This window comes from Rana temporaria, chromosome 7, assembly GCF_905171775.1.
Source record: "Rana temporaria chromosome 7, aRanTem1.1, whole genome shotgun sequence".
Lineage (NCBI taxonomy): Eukaryota > Metazoa > Chordata > Amphibia > Anura > Ranidae > Rana > Rana temporaria.
Window position 1 is genome coordinate 78872480 of NC_053495.1, and position 26890 is coordinate 78899369.

The 26890-nt window shown below is 49.3% G+C and overlaps 1 protein-coding gene across 5 annotated transcripts in view; it reads right to left on the minus strand.

The window, feature by feature from the left end:
• Positions 1-25774, minus strand: part of TCF20 (transcription factor 20) — a 531880-nt gene extending 506106 nt beyond the window's left edge. For 2 of the 5 annotated variants that reach the window (XM_040359596.1, XM_040359601.1), the window contains exons 1-2: positions 25600-25774; positions 24219-24347 (exon numbers count right to left, since the gene is read on the minus strand). The gene's annotated coding sequence lies outside the window, so the exon portion shown is untranslated. Of the gene's footprint in view, positions 1-24218; positions 24348-25261; positions 25556-25599 lie in introns of those variants that run through there. The other 3 variants (XM_040359600.1, XM_040359598.1, XM_040359597.1) reach the window with 2 other exon arrangements.
• Positions 25775-26890: the final 1116 nt, after the last annotated feature.

A 26890-nucleotide genomic window follows, 5' to 3' on the forward strand; every position in this document is an offset into this window, starting at 1 on the left:
GTATGGACTGACTCCTAGATGACGGGGTGCTACCCTGCACTGAAGACCCTCACGTGGTAGAAGGGATGCAGGTGAACTAGTCATAACAGAGACGCGCAGCAAGCCCAAGCTAAGGAAACACAACCTAGACAAGACAGAAAACAGACATGAAACAACAACGCCCCTCTGTGCCTACCTATGTATGAGAATATGAGCAGAAACATCAAGACCGCTGCGCATGAATGAACCCGATGACAGGCCCCCCAGTGTGACTGGCACTTGAGCCCGAGTAACCTGCAGCGCAGAGACAGGCAATTTAACTGAACACTCAGGGCTAGTGTACCCACGGACTGTGGTGGGTAATCGTATATGTGTGATGAATGAACGTATGACGTATGTAAACAGGCGAGAAGATTGTGGTCAACAATGATTAACCACTTAAGACCTGGACCAAAATGCAGGTAAAGGACCTGGCCCCTTTTTGCGATTCGGCACTGCGTCGCTTTAACTGACAATTGCGCGGTCGTGCGATGAGGCTCCCAAACAAAATTGGCGTCTTTTTTTCCCCACAAATAGAGCTTTCTTTTGGTGGTATTTGATCCCCTCTGCGGTTTTTATTTTTTTGCGCTATAAACAATAGAGCAGCAATTTTGAAAAAAAAAAAAAAAAAAAAAAATTATATTTTTTACTTTTTGCTATGATAAATATCCCCCAAAAATATATAAAAAAATATTTTTTTTTACTCAGTTTAGGCCGATACGTATTCTACCCATTTTTGTTAAAAAAAAAAAAAAAAAAAAAAAAAAACGCATTAAGCGTTTATCGGTTGGTTTGCGCAAAATTTATAGCGTTTACAAAATAGGGAATAGTTTTATTGCATTTTTATAAAAAAAAATTTTTTTTTTTTTTTTTTACTACCAATGGCGGCGATCAGCGATTTTTTTTGTGACTGCGACATTATGGCGGACACTTCAAGCAATTTTAAAACATTTTTGGACCATTGTCATTTCCACAGCAAAAAAAAGAGATTTTTAATACAGCTTACCTGTAAAATCTTTTTCTTGGAGTACATCACGGGACACAGAGCGGCATTCATTACTATATGGGTTATATGGAGTACCTTCAGGTGTAGACACTGGCAATCTCAAACAGGAAATGCCCCTCCCTATATAACCCCCTCCCACAGGAGGAGTACCTCAGTTTTGTAGCAAGCAGTATGCCTCCCAAAATGGTCCTCAAAAAAAGAGGGGTGGGAGCTCTGTGTCCCGTGATGTACTCCAAGAAAAAGATTTTACAGGTAAGCTGTATTAAAAATCTCTTTTTCTTTATCGTACATCACGGGACACAGAGCGGCATTCATTACTATATGGGATGTCCCAAAGCAATGCTTACAATGAGGGGAGGGAGAACATCTCCAAGACAAAAGGATTTAATTTAGAGATATACTCAAATCATAATAAATCCAACTTAGTTGAGAAAAATAAAAAATTTTAAATTTAACTCGAACAAGAGGAGCCCCCGGAATCCGAGGGTCTCAAACTGCAGCCTGCAGCACTGCCTGCCCGAAGGCAGTATCAGTATTCCTTCTTACGTCCAACTTGTAGAATTTTGTAAACGTGTGGACAGAAGACCAGGTTGCCGCCTTGCAAACTTGAGCCATAGAGATCTGGTGGTGTGCTGCCCAGGAGGCGCCCATGGCTCTAGTAGAATGAGCCTTTAATGATACTGGAGGAGGCAACCCTTTCAAGCCGTAGGCCTGAGTGATTAATTGCTTAATCCACCTAGAAATGGTGGACTTTGCAGCTGCCTGCCCCTTCTTGGGCCCATCCGGTAGAATGAACAGCACATCTGTCTTCCGGATCTTCTTTGTAGCTTTAAGATAGGCCTTCATGGCCCTGACAATATCCAAGGTATGCAGCAACCCTTCCTTTCTGGAAGTAGGTTTAGGGAAGAAGGATGGTAATACCAAATCCTGGTTCAAATGAAAACTGGATATGACCTTCGGAAGGAAGGAAGGATGAGGGCGGAGAACGACCCTGTCCTTATGAAAAACAAGATATGGTTCCTTACAGGATAAGGCTGCCAGCTCCGAAACTCTTCTTGCGGAAACTATGGCAACCAAAAATACTAACTTCCTTGTCAGTAGAACCAAAGGAATATCAGCCAACGGCTCAAACGGTTGTTTCTGTAAACTTTGACAGAACAAGATTTAAATCCCACGGACAAAGCGGGGATTTAACTGGAGGTCTAATACGTAAGACCCCTTGAAGGAAGGTCTTAACCAGCGAGTGGGTGGCCAGCGGCCGCTGAAACCACACTGACAGAGCAGAAATCTGTCCTTTGATTGTGCTTAATGCCAATCCTTTATCCACTCCTAGCTGGAGAAAACTTAATACTCTATCGATGGTAAATTTGCGAGAAAGCCATCGCTTGGACTCACACCAGCCTACATAGGCCTTCCAGACCCTGTAATAAATCACCCTAGAGACCGGTTTCCTGGCTCTGATTAGGGTAGAGATTACTTTCTGAGACAGACCTCTACCCCTGAGAATCAGGGATTCAGCTTCCAGGCCGTCAAATTTAGATGCCGTAAGGCAGGGTGGAGGATCGGACCTTGCGATAGCAGGTCTGGCCGTAGAGGAAGAGTCCAAGGGTCTCCCACTACCATCCTTAAGATTAGTGAGTACCATGCCCTTCTGGGCCATGCTGGAGCTACCAGGATGACTGGTATGTGCTCCACCCGGATCCTGCGCAGCAGGCGGGGTAGTAACTGGAGCGGGGGAAACGCATAAAGAAGTTTGAACTGATGCCAAGGGCAAACCAACGCATCGGTTCCGCAGGCCATCGGATCCCTTGAGCGGGACATGAACCTGTCTAGTTTCTTGTTGAGTCTCGATGCCATGATATCCACGTCCGGCACTCCCCATCTTTGGCAGAGTGCTTGAAAGACTAGTGGATGCAGAGACCATTCCCCCGGCCATAGAGTCTGGCGGCTTAAGAAGTCCGCCTGAAAGTTGTCCACTCCTGGAATGAATATTGCCGATATGCAGGGCACATGAGCCTCTGCCCATAGAAGAATCAAGCTCACCTCTCTCTGAGCGGTTTGACTCCTGGTTCCCCCTTGGTGATTTATGTGTGCCACGGCCGTGGCATTGTCTGATTGAATTCTCACCGGGAACCCCTGCAATTTTGACGTCCAAGCCCTGAGGGCTAGTCGAGCAGCTCTGAGCTCCAAGATGTTGATGGGCAACTGCTTCTCTGGCTTTGCCCAAGTACCTTGGCGAGTGCAACCATCCAAAATTGCTCCCCAGCCCGTCAGGCTGGCGTCTGTGGTCACTATCTTCCAAGCCACTGGGCTGAAAGACCTCCCCTTCAGTAGATTCTGAGGGTCTAACCACCAACACAGACTTTGTCGGACTCTTGATGAGAGCGGCAACGGGATATCCAAGGCCTGTGGCCTTCTGCTCCATGCTGACAGGATGGCTGCCTGTAGGATGCGAGTGTGGCTCTGGGCGTATGGTACCGCCTCGAATGTGGCCACCATCTTGCCTAGTAACCTCATACATAGGCGAATAGTCGGTTCTTTCTTGCTTAGAACCAGTAGGATTAATTCCTTGATGGCTTTTACCTTCCTCAGAGGTAGGAACACTCCTTGTTGTTCTGTGTCTAATCTCATGCCGAGATATTCCAACTGCTTTGTGGGCTGGAAAGCTGACTTTTCTCGATTTAGGACCCAGCCGAACCTCTCGAGGTATTGGACCGTGAGGGCCACTGCTCGCTCCAAGCCGGGAGACGAGTGATCTATGACTAGGAGGTCGTCCAGGTATGCTAGGATCGTGACCCCTTGGATCCTTAGTTTGGCTAGGATTGGAGCTAGGACCTTCGTGAACACCCGGGGGGCCGTAGCCAACCCGAAGGGAAGCGCCACGAATTGGAAGTGACGCGAAGCCACCATGAAGCGTAGATATCTTTGATGTGGCTGATAAATTGGAACATGAAGGTAGGCATCCTTTATGTCTATGGACGCCATGAAGTCGTCCTTCTGGAGTGTGGCAGCTGCTGACCGCACGGATTCCATCCGAAATGAGCGGATCTTTAGATATGCATTTACCATCTTTAGGTCCAAAATTGGCCTGACATCTCCATTGGATTTTGGGATGATGAATAGGTTGGAGTAGAAACCCAGCCCCTGTTCCAGGACTGGTACCTCTACTATTACTTCCTGGGAAAGTAGATGATCTAATGCCGATCTTAATGCGGCTCCCTTTTCCGGATCGTTTGGAATCCTCGACTTCTGGAAATGAGGAGGAGGAAACCTTAGGAAATCTAATTTGTAGCCTGTGGCCACGGAAGACCGTACCCACTCGTCGGGAATGCTGGCTTCCCAAATCTCTGAAAAGAGTCGCAGCCTTCCCCCCACCTTCGTGGGTGGGGGCGCCCCTTCATAAGGTTGGCTTGGGGGCTGGTTTTGCTGGTTTGCGAAACCACTGCCTTTTGCCTCTAACAGCCTGTCCTTGTGATCTGCTGTTGAAGCCGAAGTTTGCTTTTGCAGGAGGCCGTCGATACTGCTTGGCATTAGAGGGCCCCTGCCCAGGGGAATACTGTCGTTTAAACGCAGGTCCCTGAACCTTCTTCTTAGTTGGCAAGAGAGTACTCTTGCCGTTTGAAATGGTCTGAATGTATTTATCTAGGTCTTCTCCGAAGAGTCGTCCTCCATGGAAGGGGAACCCTACCAGGAGCTTCTTGCATGGGGGCTCAGCCTCCCAGCTTTTTAACCATAAGAGTCTTCTCATATGGATAAGGGATAACGATAAACGTGACGCTTGCTGGATAGAATCCTTGATTGCGTCTACCGTAAAACATATGGCCTTAGGGACATCCGAAAATTTTTCTGCCTGCTGGGCCGGAATAAGTTTAAGCATCTGCTTAAATTGATCCGATAATGCTTGAGCGACCCCAATCGCAGCCACAGCTGGCTGTACTACTGCCCCTGCAGTAGTGAAGGAGTTCTTAAGTAGTGCTTCCAAGCGCTTATCAACTGGATCCTTGAACACCTGTATGTTTTCTACAGGGCATGTGAACGATCTGTTAACACATGAGATGGCTGCGTCCACTGCAGGAGTAGCCCATCTTTTGGAAAATTTTTCTTCCATAGGATATAGGACAGAGAACCTTTTAGGTGGTAAGAAGATCTTATCTGGCTTGTTCCAATCTTGGAACAAAATTCCCTCTAATAGAGGATGGATCGGAAACACAGCATTGCTTTGAGGCGCCCTCAGTGAGCCCAAAGCTGAAACCGTCGATACCTGGAGATCTGGTACTGGCAAGTTGAATGTCCTATGGACCAAGTCCGACAATCCTTGAATCCACCAGCTCTCCCTCAGGGAGACTGCCCCAGACTCCTCTGTATCCGGGTCTTCGATCCCTGAACCTACTTGGTCCGTGTCCAAGAGGTCGTCCAATTCCCCTGAGGAAAGGACCTCCTCTTCTGAGGGTCCGCGCTCGGGCGACGGAGATCTATTCCGCTTACTGCCCCGCATAGCTGCGGATATCATTTTTTTTTTTTTTTCCCCTGCTTTTCTCATCTCTTTTAAAGAGGTGAGTAATACCTCCTCCGTGACCATCTTAGGGCTGGACTGACCCGCGTCAGCTCCAGCCCCAGATCCCGATGGCCCCAAGGCTCCCTGTAGGGAAAACAGCGGCATACCATGGTACAATACCGAGGTACACCTGCTACCTATTGGTATTTGGAACTATAAAAGTTAATTGTCCAAACACCTGTTTGGGGGATAAAAAAATGCTTCCTCTCCCCTAGATAACTTTTTTTTTTTTTTTTTTTCGTTTTTGTTTCAAATCCAGGAAAGAAAAAACATTCTGTCCCCCTGAGTAGTATTGCAAAGAAAAACTATGAGATGGAAAAGAAACAGCCTATTTCTAGGCTTGACAAAACAGTCCTCTGAAGACTGCAATATCCTTTCTGGCCACTGTGTGTCCTCGGCGCCCCGTGCTGCCACTCTGGTCTATGTCCTCAGTTCCAAAGTATTGATGGAACAAACAAGGAAGGGCCGCCCCTTCCTTTAAGCCACTGACCCGCCCTTCCCCCCCAGCAACCTCAAACAGGAAATGCCCCTCCCGACAGGGGGAGGGGGGGGGGATTTTGGGAGGAAGGGACCTCTCTGTTCCAGCAAACTGCGGCCTGCAGCCTGGAACCATGAGGAGGCCAGCGTTTTGCCTGCTTGCAGGCTCTGAGGAGGAAGACTGAATGGAGCATCGCCTGGAGGCCTGCAGGTAAGCAAAGCTCTCTGACACACACATACTTCCAGGCCGTCCACAGGCCCCACTCAATGCTTTTCCAACACTACAAGGGAGGTCACATCTTATGGGGAATAATACATAGAGAGCCATCCTATCTTTATGATATGTGACTAGTTTGCCAGATGCAGTGCATAACTTTAGGCATGTCCCCTGTGACCCCCCAGAAAAAAACCTGCTAAGAACCAAGTTCCGCAAGTTTTCCCCTCACTTACCTGCTCCATGCCGCAGGACTTTGCCAAGCAAGAGGCCCAATCTTCCCCCATCTCCGTGGGGATGTCTAGACCTTCAGGCCCTGGGTTCCTATGAAGGATCCACTGTCCTGGGCCCATATAGCACCCTGGCAACAGAAAACTTTAGGTACCCAAAGGTTTCTAAGTTCTGGGCCCAGGGTCCAGCTCTCTAAAAAGAAAAGCATTATGGGCTATACCCCAAGGGTTTGGGGTCCGGTTACTGACCACTTTAGCGCTGAGGCTTTTTTGGACAGAACCGGTAGCTCACCTAATCCCAAGGATGCGGAGGCAAGCTAAACCATGACTAACACCTAAGACACTGGCGTAAAAACTGAGGTACTCCTCCTGTGGGAGGGGGTTATATAGGGAGGGGCATTTCCTGTTTGAGATTGCCAGTGTCTACACCTGAAGGTACTCCATATAACCCATATAGTAATGAATGCCGCTCTGTGTCCCGTGATGTACGATAAAGAAATGCATTTAAAATGCATTGTTTATTGTGAAAATGCCAGTTGCAGTTTGGGAGTTATCCTCAAGGGGGCGCTGATGGGGTTGTGTTTCCTGAAGTGTGTTTACAACTGTAGGGGTGTGTGGCTGTAGGTGTGACGTCATCGATTGTGTCCCCCTAAAAAAGGGATGACACGATCGATGCAGCCGCCACAGTGAAGAACGGGGAAGCAGTGTTTACACGGCTCTCCCAGTTCTTCAGCTCCGGGGACCGATCATGGGACTCCAGCAGCAATCGGGACCGCGGGTCTCGCGGTCCCGGGAGCGCGTCCACGGCTGGGTACTAGTACAGGACGTACATGTGCCCAGCCGTGCCATTCTGCCGACGTATATGTGCAGGAGGCGGTCCTTAAGTGGTTAAAAAACGAAACCTCAGCCTGTATGAATCTGTAGACGTGACAGATCCTGAGATGTGAGCACTAGCTAACCAACCCAGGTGCAACGTGGACAAAGTACAATGAGACATGGTAACCACAAAGAAGACAACGCCATGACAAGCAAACACTATGAAAGAAAACGTGGGGGCAGCAACGCTATGACAGAAAATGTGGGGGGCAGCAGAAATGCTTAGACTGAAACGCTATGGCAAAATGTGATGACAGAAAACCTGGGGCAGAAATGGTATGAGAGAAACGCTGAGCCTGAAATGCTGAGGCAAAATATGACAGAAACCTGGGGCAGAAATTGTATGAGAAACGCTGTGCCTGATACGCAATGCGATGACAGAAATGCTATGACATAAATCGCGTGGGCCGAAGCGCTATGACAGAAAACCTGGGGCAGAAATGCATGATACTGAAAGCTATGGCCAAATGCAATGACGGAAAACCTGGGGCAGAAATTGTATGAGAAAAAACGCTGCGCCTGACACGCTGAGGCAGAAACCCTGGGGGCAGAAACGCTATGACAGAAACCCTGGGGGCAGAGATGGTACGAGAGCAACTCTAAGCCTGAAACACTGAGGCAGCAATGGCATGAGAGAAACGCTGGAGCAGAAATACGACGACAGAAATCCTGAGGCAGAAACGCTATGACAGAAAGCCGAGACTAGAAAGTAATGACAGAAAACATGGGGCAGCAACGCTATGAGATAAACGCTGCGCCAGAAACGCAGAGGCAGCAATGCAAAGACAGAATTCCTGGCAGACAGAAACTCCATGACAAACGCTGAGACTGAACCGCTGAGGCAGACTGCAAATGCAGACAGAAACCTGGGGAAGAAACGCTATGACAGAATGCTGAGACTGAAAATGCAATGACAGGAACCTGGGGCAGAAACGCATGACAAAAACGCTGAGACTAAAAGACTATGGCAGAAAAGCAATGACAGAAATGCTGAGTCTGAAACGCTGAAGCAAAAGCAATGACAGTAAACCTGGGGCAGACATGAATGCAATGACAGAATGCCGGGACAGAAACCCCTGGAGCATGAATGCTATGACAACACAGACTGAAACGCTGAACAAGACGCTTTGACTAATGCAAGGGAATACTGCCAGCGTGGCCACGGAAAAAGGCCACTGCCCCCCCCCCCCACGCTGCCAGCATAACCCCTGGAGATGCAGGTGGACAGCCCCCCCTCATGCAGCCTGTGTGCGACCCCCTGCAGCAGAGAGGTGAACCACCCCCCCCCCCCTCTCGCTGCCAGTATGGCCCAGGATGTGTAGATGGGTGCCCCCCCCCACAAGACCCAAACATGCCCAGGATAAGTGGCTGGATAGAGGGATGCCCCCAACCCCCCCACCCCCCCCCCCCCCCGTGCTACCAGTGTGAGCACCTGCATGGACCAGAGGAGCAGCGGCAGGGGGCTCCCTCCATGCAGGATGTTGCCTCGGGCAATGAAGCTGTCGGGTCCCTCCATGCTGGATGTAGCAATGCAGCGGGCGGATGTTCCCCCCCTCCCCCCGGCGTGAACACCGGGAGAAGCGGGCAGCTCACTTCACGCCGAATGGTGCCCTGGATGGAGCCCTGGATGGAGCCATACAGCGGGCGGATGTATTCACCCCCCCCCCCCCCGTGAGAGAGATCCCTGAAAGAAGCAGGCGTGCGGCTCCCCATGCCAGATGGAGCCCTGGACAATTAAGCGGGCGGATGAACCCCCTCCCCCGGGCGAGCAGGTCCCCATGCCAGATGGAGCCCAGGTCAATTTAAGCGGGCGGATGAACCACCGGGCGGGCGGCTCGACCCCCCCCCTCCCTCCTTGCCGGATGAAGCCCTGGCAACGTGGGTGGATGGATGAATGAAATCCTGAAGCTGCTGCTGCTGACCGCCCTCTGCCGGGAAGCCGACGTGACGTGTATGGCTGCGACACCCTGAAACAGACGCCGACCCAGCACCTGAACCCGACAGGGAAGGAATCTTAAGTACTCTTAGACTCCTCCCACAAACACACACACAGTTTCCAAGGGACCCTTGGTGGGTTTTTTTCAGGCTACCGAGACGGTCTCCAGTTTGCTTCACTACTCTTGGTACCTCAGGTTTATTTAACCACTTAAGACCCAAACCAAAATACAGCTAAAGGACCTTGCCCCTTTTTGCGATTCAGCACTGCGACGCTTTGACAATTGCGCGGTCGTGCAACGTGGCTTCCAAACAAAATTGGCGTCCTTTTTTTCCCACAAATAGAGCTTTCTTTTGGTGGTATTTGATCACCTCTTTTTATTTTTTGCGCTATAAACAAAAATACAGAGACAATTTTGAAAAATTCAATATTTTTTACTTTTTGCTATAATATACCCTAAAAATATATAAAACATTTTTTTTTTTAACTCAGTTTAGGCCGATACATATTCTACCTATTTTTTTTTACCAAAATCGCAAAAAGCGTTTATTGGTTGGTTTGCACAAAGTTTACAAAATAGGGGATAGTTTTATTGCATTTTTTTGTGTTTTATTTTTTTTTACTACAAATGGCGGCGATCGATTTTTTTCGTGACTGCGACATTATGGCGGACACTTTGGACAATTGAGACATTTTTGGGACCATTGTAATTTTCACAGGAAAAAATGCATTTAAAATGCATTGTTTATTGTGAAAATGACAGTTGCAGTTTGTGAGTTAACCACAAGGGGGCGCTGATGGGGTTATGTGTTCCCTGAAGTGTGTTTACAACTGTAGGGGGGTGTGGCTGCTGGTGTAATGTCATCGATTGTGTCCCCCTATAAAAAGGGATGACACGATCGATGCAGCCGCCACAGTGAAGCACGGGGAAGCCGATCGCGGGTCTCCAGCGGCCATCGGGTCTGCTGGTCCCGGAGCGTCTGACTGGGGGCGCCCTCCGGTGTCCCTCACTTTCCCTCCAAGCAGGGAGCACCTCTCTCCTCCTTCAGTGCTCAAGGAGAGACAGTACTGCTGACAACCTGCATCTGGGCATGCCTGTAATGTTTGTTCTGGACGCGTGACATCAGTTCTGGACGTAGAGGGTGCGCGCAAGGACCTAGCCAGTGCCTATTTCCGGTCTTGGGTCGGCGTTCCAGGATTCCAGGACGCTGAACGCTGCAGGCTCTGCAGTGGAGTAGTCGTGTAACTGCGGTTCCAGGGACTGGCAAAGCCCAGGTAGAAGAGGGGATTCATTTGGGCTATATTTATGCTGCCATTTTCTCTGTGCATGCTTTTTTTCTGTGTTCACTCACCCTGGGGGCTGAGAGCCTGTCTGATCATTAGATGCTGTGTGGAAAGGGGCAGTACACATCTGGTGTGGTATTAAATCCTGGGTTCTGGCTGCACTGGTGAGTGCTTCTTAGCCCATGGCCACACCATAGTCATCAGCTTCCTTTGATGCAGGGTCCGTGATCCCTTTGGCACAGGTTGCTGCCTCCCCACCACGAGCTGAAGGAGATTCAGTCAGCAGCTCTATTTTTGTTTTGTTTTTTGCCTAGTAGAGTAGGACCTGGCTCACTTTGGGCTCAGGGTCCTAAAGAAATTTTTATTTTATGATAAAAAAAAAATTGAGAATCTTCCATCAACTGCCGGCTTAGTGACAGGCTGGATAATATAGATCCTTGTAGTCCCCCGCCCCCCCCCCAGTCCGGCCATCGAGCGTGAGCAGGCCTTAGCTGCGCGCTGGGTCAGCCACGACATACCCCATGGCTCCAGGGGTGGCCCATGATCTATATGCGCCGGGGTTCACATATGACTGGGCTGCTTGCTGTCTCAAAGTGGACTGGCCAACAGCTACTCCGTACTACTCGGTTGAAGGTCTGTCAGGAACGCACCAGCAGGTCCTCACTGGGACGGGCAAGTACGGTTCCTCCTACCTCAGCAGGATGTAACAGCTTGGAATTCCTAGGAAGGGGGTTCTCCTGTCCTCTTCCTCTCCATCTTTCACCCTTTTTCCTCCTTTCCTTGTGGGGCTCGCTGCTACCGGGGTATACCTTTTGTGGTACCCAGGTACCCGTTAGGGGCTGTGGGGGTGTCCAGGCCTGCTCTCTGTGGGGGGTAGTCTTTTTCTTTGGAAGCCTCCACCTCAGCCTTCTCGTCCACCTTGCTGTGTTTTGGCGCCATTTTGGAAACGCCGGCGCCATTTTTTTGTTGCCTGTGTTCATCATTGAATCTCCTATTGGTGGCCATTTTGACATAGCCGCACTGACGCATGTCTGCAGGTCTGAGTCCCTTTTCTCCGAGGTGTTTCGGCAGCCATTTTGGAGTGGCTTTTTGGCCTCTAGTGCTGGACTAGCTTCCTGGATGGCGCGAACAGCTTTATTTACCTCACAGGGTTTCCTCAGACACACGCTGTGTGTGAAAGGAGAGCGGGCAGCGGCGCTGAACAGATTCTGACTGGGCGGTGAGTCCCCTAGGTAAAACCCCCCCGGTCAGTGCAGCATAGGAGGTTCAAAGTTTTTTTGTTCAAGTATCTTGACTAAATCCCGAAGGGCTGTCAGTGGCTGACCTTTCTTCCCCTGAGGCAGCAACCGGTGCCCCTGCACCTGCGGTTCCCATAGATACTCTGTCAGTCATTTGTTGCCAGGGTGGAAGTGCCGTGCGGATTAAATGGGGGTAAAAAAGCACCGCCTCCCCCGCCATCTTCTGGGGAATGCTGACTCAGATTAGGGCCTTACTGCGGCACAGGACCCCGGTTCTGGACTGTCAAGATGCGGACCAGGACCTTCCCGTTGAGGAGGATCCCTCGTCTGGGTCAGCGCAAAACAGGGCACTCACAAGTTGCTGGCTGACCAGCTGGTACAGGGCCTTGTGTATGTCTGTGATGCCACTCTGGATGCGGCCCCCTTCATCTCCAGAGCCTATGTATCTGCGGTGGTATTGCGCCGCTTGATTTGACTGAAATGATGGTCCGCTGACCACGCATCCAAAAAAGCTCTGGCAGATTTGCCCTTCAAAAGGTCAGAGGCTTATTAGTACCTCGCTGGACGACATTAAGGATTTCACTGGAGGCAAGAGCACACTTCTTCCCCCCTCAGGAGCCGTGCCGCAACCCAGGGGCCTTCCTTTTTCACGCAGAAGCAGTATTTCCCAAAGCGTCTTTCAGGACAGCACCTTGAGATAGTGACTCCACCCACAAAAACACCTTCTTCCTCCAGATCTTTAAAGGGAGGTACCTCCCTAGTATACCTTAGTTTTTGTGTTTCCTCCGGCTGGAGGGAACATCTTCAGTGAGGGGAGTCAGTCTCTCTCGGGTGTTCCTGGGAGACGGGCTTCCCTCTTACTGTTTATTCCTCCATACAAGACTGTCGGTCCTCCCGGTAGTGGTGGTGTCCGGGCTCGGTGGCCTAGCGGCGATCACGCATCCCTGCCATTTTGGCGTGGTCAGAACAGGTCTCCAGGTCAGCGCAGTGTCATTTCCAGCGCGACCACAGGGGGAAGAGGCAGAACCGAGGCTGGGGCCCATTTCTGTTTCCGGTCTGGTGCAGAGGCACTAGGGGAGTCCAGAAACCGCGTGAAAGCCACTTTTTTTTTTTTTTTAACAGAAAAGTTTTTATTAAGAAAATAAAGAAAATAAAACAAAAGGTAAATCAACAAACTGTGGTACAGCAATGTTCGATATCTTAAGGGGTATTACACACAGACATATAGCATGGTAGGTACAGAATAACACACTGGAGGTAGATCTGAACGGGTCTGGGTCGGGTCGTCGGACAGGGCGAGGGTCAGCTAGTTAGGCTGCAGGGCGATATGCAGTGTCCCTAACCACAGAGGGGGGGGGGGGAAGCTCCCCCCCACCACACGGCTAAAGGAGAAGTACCCTGGATCCCCAGGGCGCGCAAGGACAGGTATTAGACAGAGAGTGCCCTAGCCGTTACCCACGATCCCCAGACTTTGTCAAACTTCTGAGGGCACTTGCGGCCCATATATGTCAACTTGTAGAGAGGTAGAACGGAGTCCACCAGTGTGAGCCACTGAGTCACTGTGGGAGGGGTCGCCAGCTTCCATTGCCGTAACAGCGTTTTCCTGGCATAGACACAGAGAAAGAATAGTAGCAAACCGGTGTGAGTAGACTGTGTCACACCCTCCGTGATACCGAGAAGGAGGATCTTAGGGTCTAGTGGCACCTGGAGTCCAGTAGCAGTATTAATTTTCTCCACCACCCCCTCCCAGTATCTTCGGATGACCAGGCAATCCCATACAACATGGTAAAACGTTCCCGTCTCTCTCTGACATTTAGGGCACTGATCTGACTGGGTACTGAATATCCTGGCAAGACGCTGGGGGGTGTAATAGGCCCTGTGTAAGAACTTCAATTGAATAAACCTGTCTCTAGCAGATATGACCGTCGGTATGTAATGGGCCAGCGCAGTCTCCCAGTCCTCTTCCGAGAGGTCAGGGATGTCCATTTTCCAGACTCGATGGAGGGGAGAGTCCCCTCGAGTCGTCGCACGTGAGTCGGAGGTAGGTAGAGGATACTAGTCTATCTATTCCGCGGGATATAAGGAACCTCTCTATTCTATGCGGTTCGACTACCGTTGTCCTCGAGAACTGTGCCTGCGCCGCATGTTTCAGTTGCAAGTACCTGAAGAGCATCCAAGAGGGGAGCCCAAACGTCGCGCGTAGATCCGGGAAGGGGAGCAGCACCCCGGCAGGCATAATGTGCTGGATTTTCACTATTCCATATCTGGCCCAGACACTAGGATCCGGGATGGACCTGAAATGTGAAAGTCGTGGGTTGCCCCATAGCGGGGCATGGTTTGAGATGGAGTCAGGGCTCGCGACCGCTGCGGGTGACCTTCTCCCAAACCTGAACCGTGGTACGCATCGGGAGAGTAACCTGCGGGGCGGCTCTAGGTCCCCTGTAAACCAGGTTGGTGAGGGCCGAGTAGGAGGCCATAACCGCGGCTTCCAGGTTCACTGCTGGGTTGGTCCTAGTTTGCTTGAACCACCATCGGACCGTTACTAGTACTGCTGCCCAATAGTATTTTTTGAAGGAGGGTGGGGCCAGTCCCCCTGAGGACAGAGGAAGCTGAAGTTTGCGTTGTGCTATTCTGGGGGCCCCCCCCCCCCCACCCCAAATGAATGAGGAGACTACGCCATCTAATTTAGCAAAGAAAGAGGCAGGGATAGGGACCGGGGTGTTACGGAACACGTAAATTAGCTTGGGGAGAAACACCATTTTTAACAAGTTCACCCGCCCCACCGGAGTAAGGGGTAGTGTATTCCAGGCCTGGCAATTAGCATTTGTAGGACCGGGTACAGGTTGTCTTGTAAGTAATGACCTAGGTCGTTTTCAATGTCTATTCCCAGGTAGCGGAATTTTGAAACCCTGCTGAGTGGCGTCAGGTCCGCCGTGGGGGGTGTCAGGTCTGATAGGCGAAATAAACTGGATTTGCCCCAATTAACCCGTATCCCGGAGAACCCGCCGAACCTATCGACAATCTTGAGGGCTGCAACTAGGGACTGAGAGTCATCACCGAGGTATAACAGGGTGTCATCCGCATACAGTGACACCCTTTCGGTCAGCGGTCCTACCTCCAGGCCCCTCACCTCGTGCGAAGCATGATAGCCATGGGCTCGATGGCCAAGGCAAAGAGTCCTGGAGACAGTGGACAGCCCTGCCGCGTTCCCCTGCATAGTTGGAATGGGGCTGAGACACTACCCCCCCGTGCGCACTCTGGCTGTGGGCGACCCATATAGCAATTTGATCCAGTCTATGAACTTAGGGCCAAACCCAAATTTAGTCAACACTCGCCACAGGAAGGCCCACTCAACTGAGTCAAAGGCCTTCTCTGCGTCGAGTGTGGCCACCGCCCCAGTAGTATTCTGTTCGCGGAAGATTGCAATATTGGTGTGGAGCCTGCGGATATTTATATCCGTGCCCTTTCCTGGCATGAATCCCGTCTGGTCACCATGTATCAGCGTGAGGATCACTGTGTTCAGCCTATTGGCCAGGATCTTGGTCAGGATTTTGGCATCCACATTGAGTAGAGATATAGGCCGATAGGATGAACACAGCTCCGGGTCCTTCCCAGGTTTAGGTATTACAACGATCACTGCCTCCATCATGGAGGCCGGGAGGTTGCGGCGCTCCAACGCTGCATTAAGCGTGGAGTGGAGATGGGGGCCTATTACCTCAAGATTGGACTTGTAGAACTCTGTGGGGAGTCCGTCGGGACCAGGGGTCTTGCCTGCAGAGACTTAATAGCTCCCTGAACCTCCTTCAATGTGATGGGGGCCTCAAGCGTCTGGTTAGCCGCCGAGGTCAGGGAAGGGAAGTCCAGGGAGAGCAAGAAAGTGTCCAGCTCGTCTGGGGTATACGACGCTCTGGATGCGTAGAGTTCTTGGTAATATCTTTCAAATCTGGCATTGATCAATAGGGGGTCCGAAAGTAAGACACCGTCCTCATCTCTAATATTGGCTATGCATGAACTGCCCGACCTCTCGGTTGCCAGCCATGCCAGTAGTTTACCTGCTCGTTCCCCCTGCTCAAAAATTCGCTGTGTCTGAGCGAGGAGGAAGCGGCGGCATGAGGCAGCACGGATGAGTGCCAACTCCCTGTAGGCAGTGAGCATGTCAGCGTGCAAGCTCTGGTCAGGTGAATTTGTGTATCTATTTTCCAATCGTGCAGCCCGCCTCTCAGCCTCTGAAAGTTCCAATTTAGACTCTTTCCGTATGCTAGCTATATTAAATTGATACCTGCCCCTGGCGTACGCTTTAAAAGCATCCCATGTCACCTCAGGGGGAGCAGAGTTGTCATTGTGGACCCAATATTCCCCAAGCTCCGTGAGCATTAAAGGTTCCAGTCTGTCGTCAGTGATCCAGTATCTGGATAGTCTCCACAGGCCCTGCGTGGCAGCAGAATCGGTGGAGAGGTCTAACATAACCGGTGCATGGTCCGATATTCCTCGTGGCAAATGGGACACTGCCACCACCCTGGACAAGACAGGGTCGGTAGCATAGATCAGGTCTATCCGAGACATGGTCGCATGGGTCGCAGAGTGACACGTATAGTATTTGTCATGCGGGTATTTCCATCTCCACACGTCTCTCAAGCCATATATCTCTGCCCAACGAGAGAGCGCCGAGTCGGTCGTCTGGTCGGGGTTCAGCCTGTCAATGCTAGGATTGGGGGCCATGTTAAAGTCACCAGCCCAGAGCACAGTTGCCGAGGGGAAGTCGGCAACTACAGCTTGTGCCTTGCGTAGTACTGACATACCTGTCGAGAGGGGTAGATATAAGCCTACAATCACCACTTCTAGCCTGTCACATAGAGCATGAATAATAACATATTGCCCATCCGGGTCCAGGCGGAGGTCCAGGAGAACGAACGGGAGCGCCTTGTGGATTAAAACACTAACCCCACGAGAGTGGGAGGAGTGGGTGGAGTGGAAATAGGATCCCACCCAGGGTTTCTTGAGCGCGAGGACTCTGGACCCAGTGAGGTGGGTCTCCTGGAGTATACAAATGTGCGGGTGGTATCTCTTCAAGTAGGAGAACACCAGGGATCTTTTAAATTTAGAGTTCAACCCGCGCACATTCCAAGATAACACTCTCAAGGGGGCCATGATAACAAGGTGAAAATATGCATTGCTCCATCGCCATCCGGACCCCCGCCCATCCCTGCAGTCAGGGAGCATAGTGTCACCCCCCCCAGCAGCCCCCCCACACCCACCGACAATAGTAGGATAGGGTAGTGCATGTGTCCGTACCTAACACTGAGTAGTCCAAAGCCTTACCAAAAACAGAAAAAAGAAAAATCAACATAAAAATTAACATTCCCTCCCTCTTACCCCACGCAACCCCCAAAACTTAGGTGCGTTTTGTTACCCAAACAGTGCATGACTATTAGTCTCTGGGGAGCAGTGCACCAACAGGGCGCCTAGGAGGCCAAGCAGAGGATGCTCGCCAGACGAACCAGCATCCTTGCCACCAGCTTTAGTAACCAAACATAGGAAGAAATAACGGAGAAACAGTTATTATCGTATTCCCTGCGGAGGAAGTCAATTACCCAGATAGTACTGGGGGCACATTCTTATAACGGTAAGCCGCGTGGCAGTTCAGTAACGGTACAAAATAATGCCACAACAAAGTTAGGTCCCCAATTGGATGAAGGAAACTGTCCCTGATCCTCGGCACAGGGGATAGTTGGTGCCGGAGCTTCCACCCCCCCGGGTTCCCCCATACTCACAGGAGAGTCCTCGGTCAGTAGTCCTAGTGCAGGTAGGCCACTCCACACGAAGGGAGACATCCAGGCATAATCATGAGGAGTGACATGGGGAGTGCCCCATCCGCAGCCAACAACAGGAGCATAGGCTACAGCTTTCGTCCCTCGAGAAGGGAGGGAGGGGTGTCACCCAAACATGGCACCAGGCGCGCACGAGGCAGGCAAAGGGGACAGTCAGTGAAGGGGGCCCGAGTTGGCACAAAAACAGTAGGAACCAAAAAGAAAAAAAAAAAAAAACCAGCGGTTCAGTTGAAGGGGTTCAGTGGCGCGGGAGAGTTTCCAGCCACGCGGCCGCCTCGTCCGGTACCGTGAAAAACCGATGGGTCTCTCCATCCTGGACCCGTAAGCGGGCGGGAAATAGCATGCTGTATTTCATACCTCGCTGGCGCAGGGCTTGCTTCACGTGGTCAAATGATTTTCGTTGCCTTTGCGTCTCCACGGAGAAGTCGGGGAAAATCATCAGGCGGGCCCCCTCGAAGCGCAGTATCTCGGTCTTCCTGCTCTCCCGCAGTATAGCGTCTCTGTCCCTGAAGTTCAGGAGGCGAAGGATGAATGCGGGGGGGCTCCGGGGGGACCGCCAGCCGCCGGCATCCTGTGGGCCCGTTCCACGGCAAAGTATGGGGAGAAGGCAGCCTGGGGGAGCAGCTGGCGGAGAAGGCATTCAGTGAAAGCGGTGGGGTCAGGATCTTCCGCTCGCTCTGGGAGGCCTATAACCCGGAGATTATTTCTCCTATTGCGGTTCTCCGCGTCCTCTGCACGATGTTCCAGGGCTCTGACCTTGGTGGTGAGGGTGCGGAGAGAGGAAGCATGGTCTCCTAACACCTCCTCAACGTCCCCCACCCGGCGCTCAGCCTCCGTCAGCCGGGTCCTAACCTTGTCCATGTCCTTCCGAATAAAGCCCATCTCCAGCTGCATGGTGTCAATTTTTTCGGTCAGCGTGGACTGGCAGGTCGAGATGGCTTGCATCAGGGCATCAAAGTGGTCCTGGCCCTGAATTGCCGGATCAGCATCCTCGGTCTGCGACGCCATGTTAGATAGCACGAGGAGTGCGGCCCTCCCGCCGCCGGAACTATCACGGGGTGTAGACGGCTTTTGGTAAGCAGTTTTTTTCCGCTTGTAGGGCATACCAGTCCAGGGGGTAACCAGCTCGCAATTCAGGGCATCGGAGACAGGATAATCCGCAGGGAATCAGGATTTTTAGCAGTTATGGCAGCGGAGCTCCTTCACTAAGTGTCCAGTCCGGTCGCCATCTTGGACACGCCCCCCGTGAAAGCCACTTTTGAATGCTGTACACTGCAATGGAGGACGCAGAGATTACGGCGGTGGGGACAGGCACAGGCACCAGCAAGGTTCAGGTAGGAGGCAGCAGTTTAAGTCTGCCTTTTTCTTACCTGTATTTTTTTCCCAGTCCCTTTTTTTTTTTTCTATACCCCCTAGTGCGTGTTCCTACCTGTCTGTAGGAAACACGATAACCGACTGTGGAGAGGCCTCCATTTAAAATCTATGGTGGGTGGGTGTTTCCTGCGTGAGAAGGAGCTTTCTTCACTTCACTGTCCTGAAAGACGTTTTAAAAAAAACAAAAAAACTTTTTTGGCTCCGAAGAATAACATGCGTTCGAAACGCACATAAAAAAGTAGTCTCCCCCCCCCAATCTGTGTCACCTGAAGCCAATCACTTCACTGGGATATAGAGACACAGCCACTTGCCGACGGCTGGTCATCATACAACATCCTTTGTGAGAGTATATCTGAATGATGCCTGCAGCTACAGGCATCGTTCAGATATGGGCTTTTTCATCTCTCGCGCTCTCTCGGATGTTCACCATAGAGATTTCCAGTGGACCAGATGGTCGCCGGAGGCCAAGCATGATGTTATGATGTCACACCGGGTCTCTGCTATAAAAAAAAAAAAAAAAAAAAAATTGTGCCGCCTCGGCCGGGAATCCGTGTTCATTTTTTATTTCAGGCTTCCCAGCATAGAGGTGGGGTCTGATCATGCCCTATTCCAAGGGATGTTTACATTCCTTGTAATAAAAAAAAAATCACTTTTATTTTACAAAGTAGAAAATCAATAACAAAAAAAAAAAAAAAATATGTTTGGGGGTTCCATGTAATTTTCTAGCAAAAAAAAAGGTGGGGAGAAATGTCAGAATTGGGTTAAATTCCTATGCGGTAGTGGCAGATGGGTAGTATTTTGATTGAGCATTTCCAGGAAATGGGTGGCCCAACTATACTGGCTGAGCCACGCACAGCTGTGCTGAATTAAAAGAAAGTAAAAATCTACAGTTTACCACTTGCAGCCTGTCGAACGCCAAATGACAGGAGCGGTGCGGCTCTTGTCCTGGGACTGTTCTGGGGCTGCGCCATGTTCTTAGGTCACGGGTTTGATCCCAATCTCTGTAAAGAGCAGTCGACGCGGCTCTTTAGTCTTGTGATCAGCTGTGTCCAATCACAGGCGGTCACACGTAAAATGCAGAAGTGGCGCTTATTGGCCGTCCTCACATCACACTGACTCCTCCCAGGGGAGACTAGGACAGGTAATCAGGGCACTACTCAGCAGTGCCCATCAGTGATGCCTTTAGTGCCTGCTCATCAATCAGTGCAGGCCATCAGTGAAGGAGAAAAATTACTTATTTACAAAATTTACTGACAAAACTAAGAAAAATACCACCAAAAGAAAGCTCCAATTGTGTGAAGAAAATTATTTTGGGTACAGTGTTGCATGACCGCACAATACTCATTCAAATTGCGACATCGCTGAAAAAAGGCCTGGGTAGGAAGAGGGAGAAAGTGCCCTGTATTGAAGTAGTTAAAGCGGAGGTCCAGGGAAAAAAAAAAATTAACCACTTAAAGCGGTCCTCCACCCTAAAGTGAAGTCCCGCTGATCGGAACCCTCCCCCCCTCCGGTGTCACATTTGACACCTTTCAGGGGGGAGGGGGGTGCAGACACCTGTCTAAAGACAGGTATTTGCACCCACTTCCGGCCACACGCTACGGGCGAAAGACGGGCATTCCGTCACATCCCGTCTGTCGCCCGTTGTGTGCTGGGAACACTCGGCTCCCAGCACACAGCGTGTGAGCCAATCGGCGGGCGCAGCGCGACTCGCGCATGCGCCGTAGGGAACCGGGCAGTGAAGCCGCAGCGCTTCACTTCCTGGTTCCCTCACCGTGGATGGAGGGGGGAGCAGCAGGGTGACGAGCGATCGGCTCATCCTCTGCTGCGATCACCGCTGGACTCCAGGACAGGTAAGTGTCCTTATATTAAAAGTCAGCAGCTGCAGTATTTGTAGCTGCTAGCTTTTAATATATTGTTTTAGTGGCACATCCGCTTTAACGACCCGCCCATAGACAAAATACGTCTACAGGGCGGTTCGTTAACAGAATCGCGCGCACACGGGAGTGTCCGTGACTGCCGAGTCCAGAGGACCCATCACGGATCCCTGTAAATTGCCTCCGATAGCGGCCGTTTACCACGTGATCGCTCCGTCCAATGAAGGAGCGATCACTTGTAAACAAACCGGCGTCATTTGACGACGCCGGTTCCTCCCTCCCCTCTCTGTACCGATCGGTACAGTGTGAGAGGAGAGAGCGAATGGCAGCAGTGCTGTGGGCTGGATCTGTGACAATTGCAGTCACAGATCCAGCCATCCCTGCAAATACCCCCTGCAATCCCACACCCCCCGGCCAATACCCTGCAATCCCACCCCCCCCCCGGCCAATACCCTGCAATCCCACCCCCCCCGGCCAATACCCTGCAATCCCACCCCCCCAGCCAATACCCTGCAATCCCACCCCCCCCCCCCCGGCCAATACCCTGCAATCCCACCCCCCCCCCAGCCAATACCTTGCAATCCCACCCCCCCCCCCCCCCGGCCAATACCCTGCAATCCCACCCCCCCCCCCCCCGGCCAAAATACCCTGCAATCCCACCCCCCCCCCCCGGCCAATACTCTGGATAAAAAATGCGTTTTAACCACTTCCCGTCGGCCGTCATATGACGTCCTTGAATTTGTGCAGGGATATCTGAATGAAGCCTGTAGCTACAGGCATCATTCAGGTATCATCTTTTTCAGCTGGCGATTCTCTACACAATAAGAATGATCATGGCGGCTGTTCCGCCTCTTGATCGTTCTTACGGGAGGCGAAAGTGGACACCCCCCCCCCTCCCGTCGCTTCTTGCGACTCACCACTACGATCGAAGACGATTTTTTTATTTCAGGCTTCCCAGCCTAGAGGCGAGATGTGGGGTCTTATTGACCCCATGTCTCACTGTAAAGAGGACCTGTCATGCCATATTCCTATTACAAGGGATGTTTACATTCCTTGTAATAGGAATAAAAGTGGTCAAAACATTTATTTTTGGGGAAAAAAAGTGTCATATATATTAAAGCGCCCCTGCTCCCGTGTTCTCGCATGCAGAAGCGAACGCACACTTAAGTCTCACCCACATATGAAAACAGTGTTTAAATCACACATGTGAGGTATCGCTGAGAACGTTAGAGCGAGAGCAATAATTTTGGCCCTAGACCTCCTCTCCAACTAATAAAGATTTAACCAGTAAAAATATTTAAAGCGTCACCTATGGGGATTTTTAAGTAGCGAAGTTTGCTGCCATTCCACAAGCATGTGCAATTTTAAAGGGTGACATGTTGGGTATCTATTTACTCAGCATAACTTCATCTTTCACATTATGCAAAAACATTGGGCTAACTTTAATGTTTTTTTTTTTTTAAGCACAAAACAGTTAAATTTACAAAAAAAAAAAAAAAACACGTTCGAAAAATTGCTGTGCAAATACCGTGCGCGATAAAAAGTTACAACGACCGCCATTGTATTCTCTAGGGTAATTTTCTAGCAAATTTCTTCTGTCTGCAAATGCGGATCTCTGTGGAGGTGGACAAATTACGGGTGTCAGCAGATGTTCATCCGCTGACACCCGTAATCACATAGGGACCCATGTATGTCCCGTTTTCATACGCAAACGGTCGGATGAAAATGCGGACATACGGTCCGCTAGTGTGAAAGGGCCCTTAGGCTGGGTTCACACTACTTTCATCCTACTTTGCTCTGTGTTCAATGTTTCCCTATGAGAGCGTCTTGTAGCGTCCTACACAAGTCGGTCCGACTTTGAAAATGCTCCCTGTACTACTTTTGGTCCTACATTGATCCTACTTCAGGCCCATTGAATATCATTGAAGTCGGACCAAAGTAGTATCCTGTTCATGAAAGTAGGATTTTTTTTTTTTTTACAAAATGTTCTGTCTTTTTTTTTTTTATAGCGCAAAAAATAAAAAACCCAATGGTGATTAAATACCACCAAAAGAAAGCTCCATTTGTGGGAAAAAAAGACACAAATTTCATTTGGGAACAGGGTTGTATTGTATTGTGTTGGGTGGTGCTGCTGCGGGTAAGGGAACACGGCAGTGTAGCCTTTTGGCTTCACGCTGGGAATCCTACTGCGCACGCACAAGGCCCGGCTCCTTCTTTCCTATTAGTCCGGCGGGCGGGGAGGAGGGAGCCTCGCGGTGACGTCACTGCCGCTGTCAGACGCACGGAAGTGGGAAAGGATATCCTGTCCCCCCGAAAGGTGCCAATTGTGGCACCGGAGCGGGAGGGGAGGGCTGGGGATCCGATGAGTGAAGTTCCACTTTAAGAAGCTTCCTGTAAATCAGGTAAAACAGGGTGGCACTTTTGGGGATGGTCTAAAAACTGAATTTAAAAAAACTATGTTTGCCCAGCACCTGTCAACGCAGTGGGGTTTATTTACTAAAGCTAGAGAGGGCAAAATGTGTCACAATTCTGCAGAGAAACCAATCAGCTTCTAACCTCAGCTTGTTTAATTAAGCTTTAGAAATAAAACCTGGAAGTCAATTGGTTTCTCTGCAGAATTGTGACCAATTTCGCACTCTCTAGCTTTAGTAAAATAAATCCCATTGTGTCAGTGCGTACTGGTCCCAGTGAAAACAATGTATTTTTACCTCCTATTAACCTAGGCCTGCTTTTAGCAATGCTGCACAACACAACATGGTTGAAATAAAGCCCTAAAAAGGGAACACCTACCATGTATTTTTTACTCTCGCCGAGTGTTCCCATTACACCAGACCATGCTGGACTGTACAGTTCAAGAGCATATCTGAAAGATATGCTCTTGAACAAAAGAAAAACCTTTATACTGTATTCCAGCAACATATACGCTTGTCCCTACAATTTTCTCTCTACATACACTGTCAGAAATGTTGTAAGCTCGGTAATTGTGAAGTCATGTTGCCTCTGCCGCACATTAGGGGAAATTCATATGTATTGCAGAGATATAATGAATAATAAAAAAAAAAAATATATATATTAAAATTTTCCAGACACACAGTATATGATAGAATGTTACGTCTTGCTGTGCTGCAGCTCATCAAGACGAATGTTACATACAGTGTTTAGTTCACAACTAATATTGCACATTTTATCTCCAGCAATAGAGCAATGCGAGAAAGCATGATTATTAGATGCATGTGTGTACAGACCCTAAAAAGTGAACTTTTTTTTACATAACTGTCAGTGCTTCTCCCCATCATTTTACCTCTTACCTTATAAAAGCCGTTCCACTTGTTCAAAATACTTTGTAGTAAATTTGGGACAGTCAGTCTCCTACGGTGTCATTTATAAATTCCTCCTAACCAGGCAGTCATTAGAGCAGAGCAGTAGGAAAGAATATCCTATTGAGGGAAAAAAAAAAAATTAAAATATTTCAAACCCCAACAAAAACAAAAGATGTATGTATGTATGTATGTATATCTCTATCTGCAGAACAGTCCCCAATCCCACTGGTAAATAGTACATGTTCTGAAAGAATAGCAGCTATCACATTTTATAGGGTCAGCTCCATTGTCAGCATAAGTTAAAATGAACAGCAGAGCCCCAAAACACTCTTGGCATGCAGCATAATTTCTTCCCCCAAAATTAAAATGTATATATATATATATATATATATATATATATATATATATATATATATATATATATATATATATATATATATATATATATATATATATATAATTTCCAGACATAAAAATAAGAATAATTGCAAAGATGCTGCATAGGTGACAGGTGCAATATCAGGAAAGGGGAAGATTTAAAGTGTTACTAAACCTAGCAATATGAAAATTATTTCTGTGCCCCCTACAGTGCCCACAGCTTCTAAAACATATTTTTGCATTAAAATACTGCCACAATATACCTTTTCCACTGATCTGTATACCATGATTACAGTACATGATAAACTGCAGAGTTTCTCCAGTGCTGAGAGTTCAGGTAGGTGGAGAATTACTATGCAGTCTGTATACATGCCCACCACATGTGTGACTATCTCTGAGAACAAGTAACTGTTCTCTCCAGAGCATAAAAGACATGTGCAGGTTGGCTATTGCCTGTGTGTTAGCTGGCCTTCCCAAGTGAGACATTGCAGGAAGGGAGGATCTGTGCATGCATGATAAAAACAGTCTTTTTACACAATGCAGAGGAGTAACCCCTTAAGTTCCACAGTGAGTATAACAAGCATGCTATGCTGCATATACAGACTGAATTTACTGTTGCAGGTTTAGTAACACTTTAACAAGAAATTACATACATGTTAAACAGCAGACACCCGTTGGAAAGGTTTCCTGTGGAATTCTATGTTGGCTGTACAATGGTTAGGATTGGAGAGGCATTCAGACCTGCCTGGATTTCTCTTCAGTGGAGGGCACTCAGCCATTGAAGCAAGGGAAGTGAGCTTGGACAGGAGGAGGTATGAGGAGCCCTCAGGTCACTACCGACAATGGGGGTGAACAGTGTGGGGGCCTGTGCCTCGTTAAATTTAGCCAATTTACAAGGATGAATTGGGGTGCAGGTTGGATTCAAGTACGGAGCACAGGGTATTATGCTAGATATTTCATAAGCCCCTCCCCCTCTTACACCTTTCATTACCTTCCCCTCGGGTCGTTTACCACGAAGTTCAGCATTACTACCACCGACTGCACAATTAAGCCACTTCCTGTACGTCCGTACAGTCGCTCCCTGTACTGCGCAAACGGACTCACAGTCGACTCAGACATCCGATGCCATACACAACATGGCGTCTGGACCTTATTACGGCAATTGCGCATGCGGTCATCATTTGAGCACGGCGCATGTACGTGGTGCCACAGTCAATAAGCAGCTCTTCTCCGCCCACAACTTTACTTCGTTTGCGGTGCACGAAAAAATAGAGCTTTTGGCGGTGCAGTGTCACATTCCGCTCCCTATCACAGAAGGCTGTTTTCTCTTATATTATAACTACGCATATGGTCTCCCACAAAATGGCGTTCGCAGCACATTGTTTTTGTTTTGTTTTTTTATCAGTAATTTTTGCTTATTTATTCGCGCCATATTGCTCGGGAAAAGCGTAAGCCTGTCTCTTGTCAGCTGGTAGTAGATTTTGATGAAGACGCCAGACACCCGTCAGTGATGCTAACAGCCCTGGCGCTTTATTGTTACCCTGCAGCCTAATTTCTCAGCCAATGAAAACTTTAGTCCTGTCAGGTCTTACACATTTGTGTGATAATTTTTCCGGGATCTCTCTGCTGCCTCCAGTATAGACTGCAGTAAAGTTACCCAGTGCATACATATGTAAATGCATGTAGCCTCAGGCCATGTCACTGCAGCCTAGCCCTATGACATGTTTTGCCCCAATGTGTGGCACTCATTCACATATTCATGCACTGGGTAGGTGAGTGGTGTACTTTCCTGTCACTAGTAGGTGCTAGAACAGGTGCGTTTGAGCCTGTAAGAAATAGCAAAGGTGATCAATACTTGACCATAAGACCTCATTCACACCTAGGGGGTTATTTGCGAAGGGCAAATCCACTTTGCACAAAAAGTGGTCATGGAAGTGCAGTCGCTGTAGATCTGAGGGGGACATGCAAGGAAAATAAAATACAGCATTTTAGCATGCACATTATTGGATGATAAAATCAGCAGAGCTTTCCCTTTATTTCAGATCTTCCCCTCAGATCTACAGCAAGTGAACTATAACCACTTCAATACCAGGCACTTACACCCCCTTCCCGCCCAAGCCAATTTTCAGCTTTTAGCACGGTCACACTTTGAATGACAATTGCGCGTTAATGCTAAACTGCACCCAATTTTTTTTTATAATTTTGTTCCCACCAATAGAGTTTTCTTTTAGTGTTATTTGATCACTGATGTTTTTTTTTGTGCAACAAGTAAAAAAAAAAAA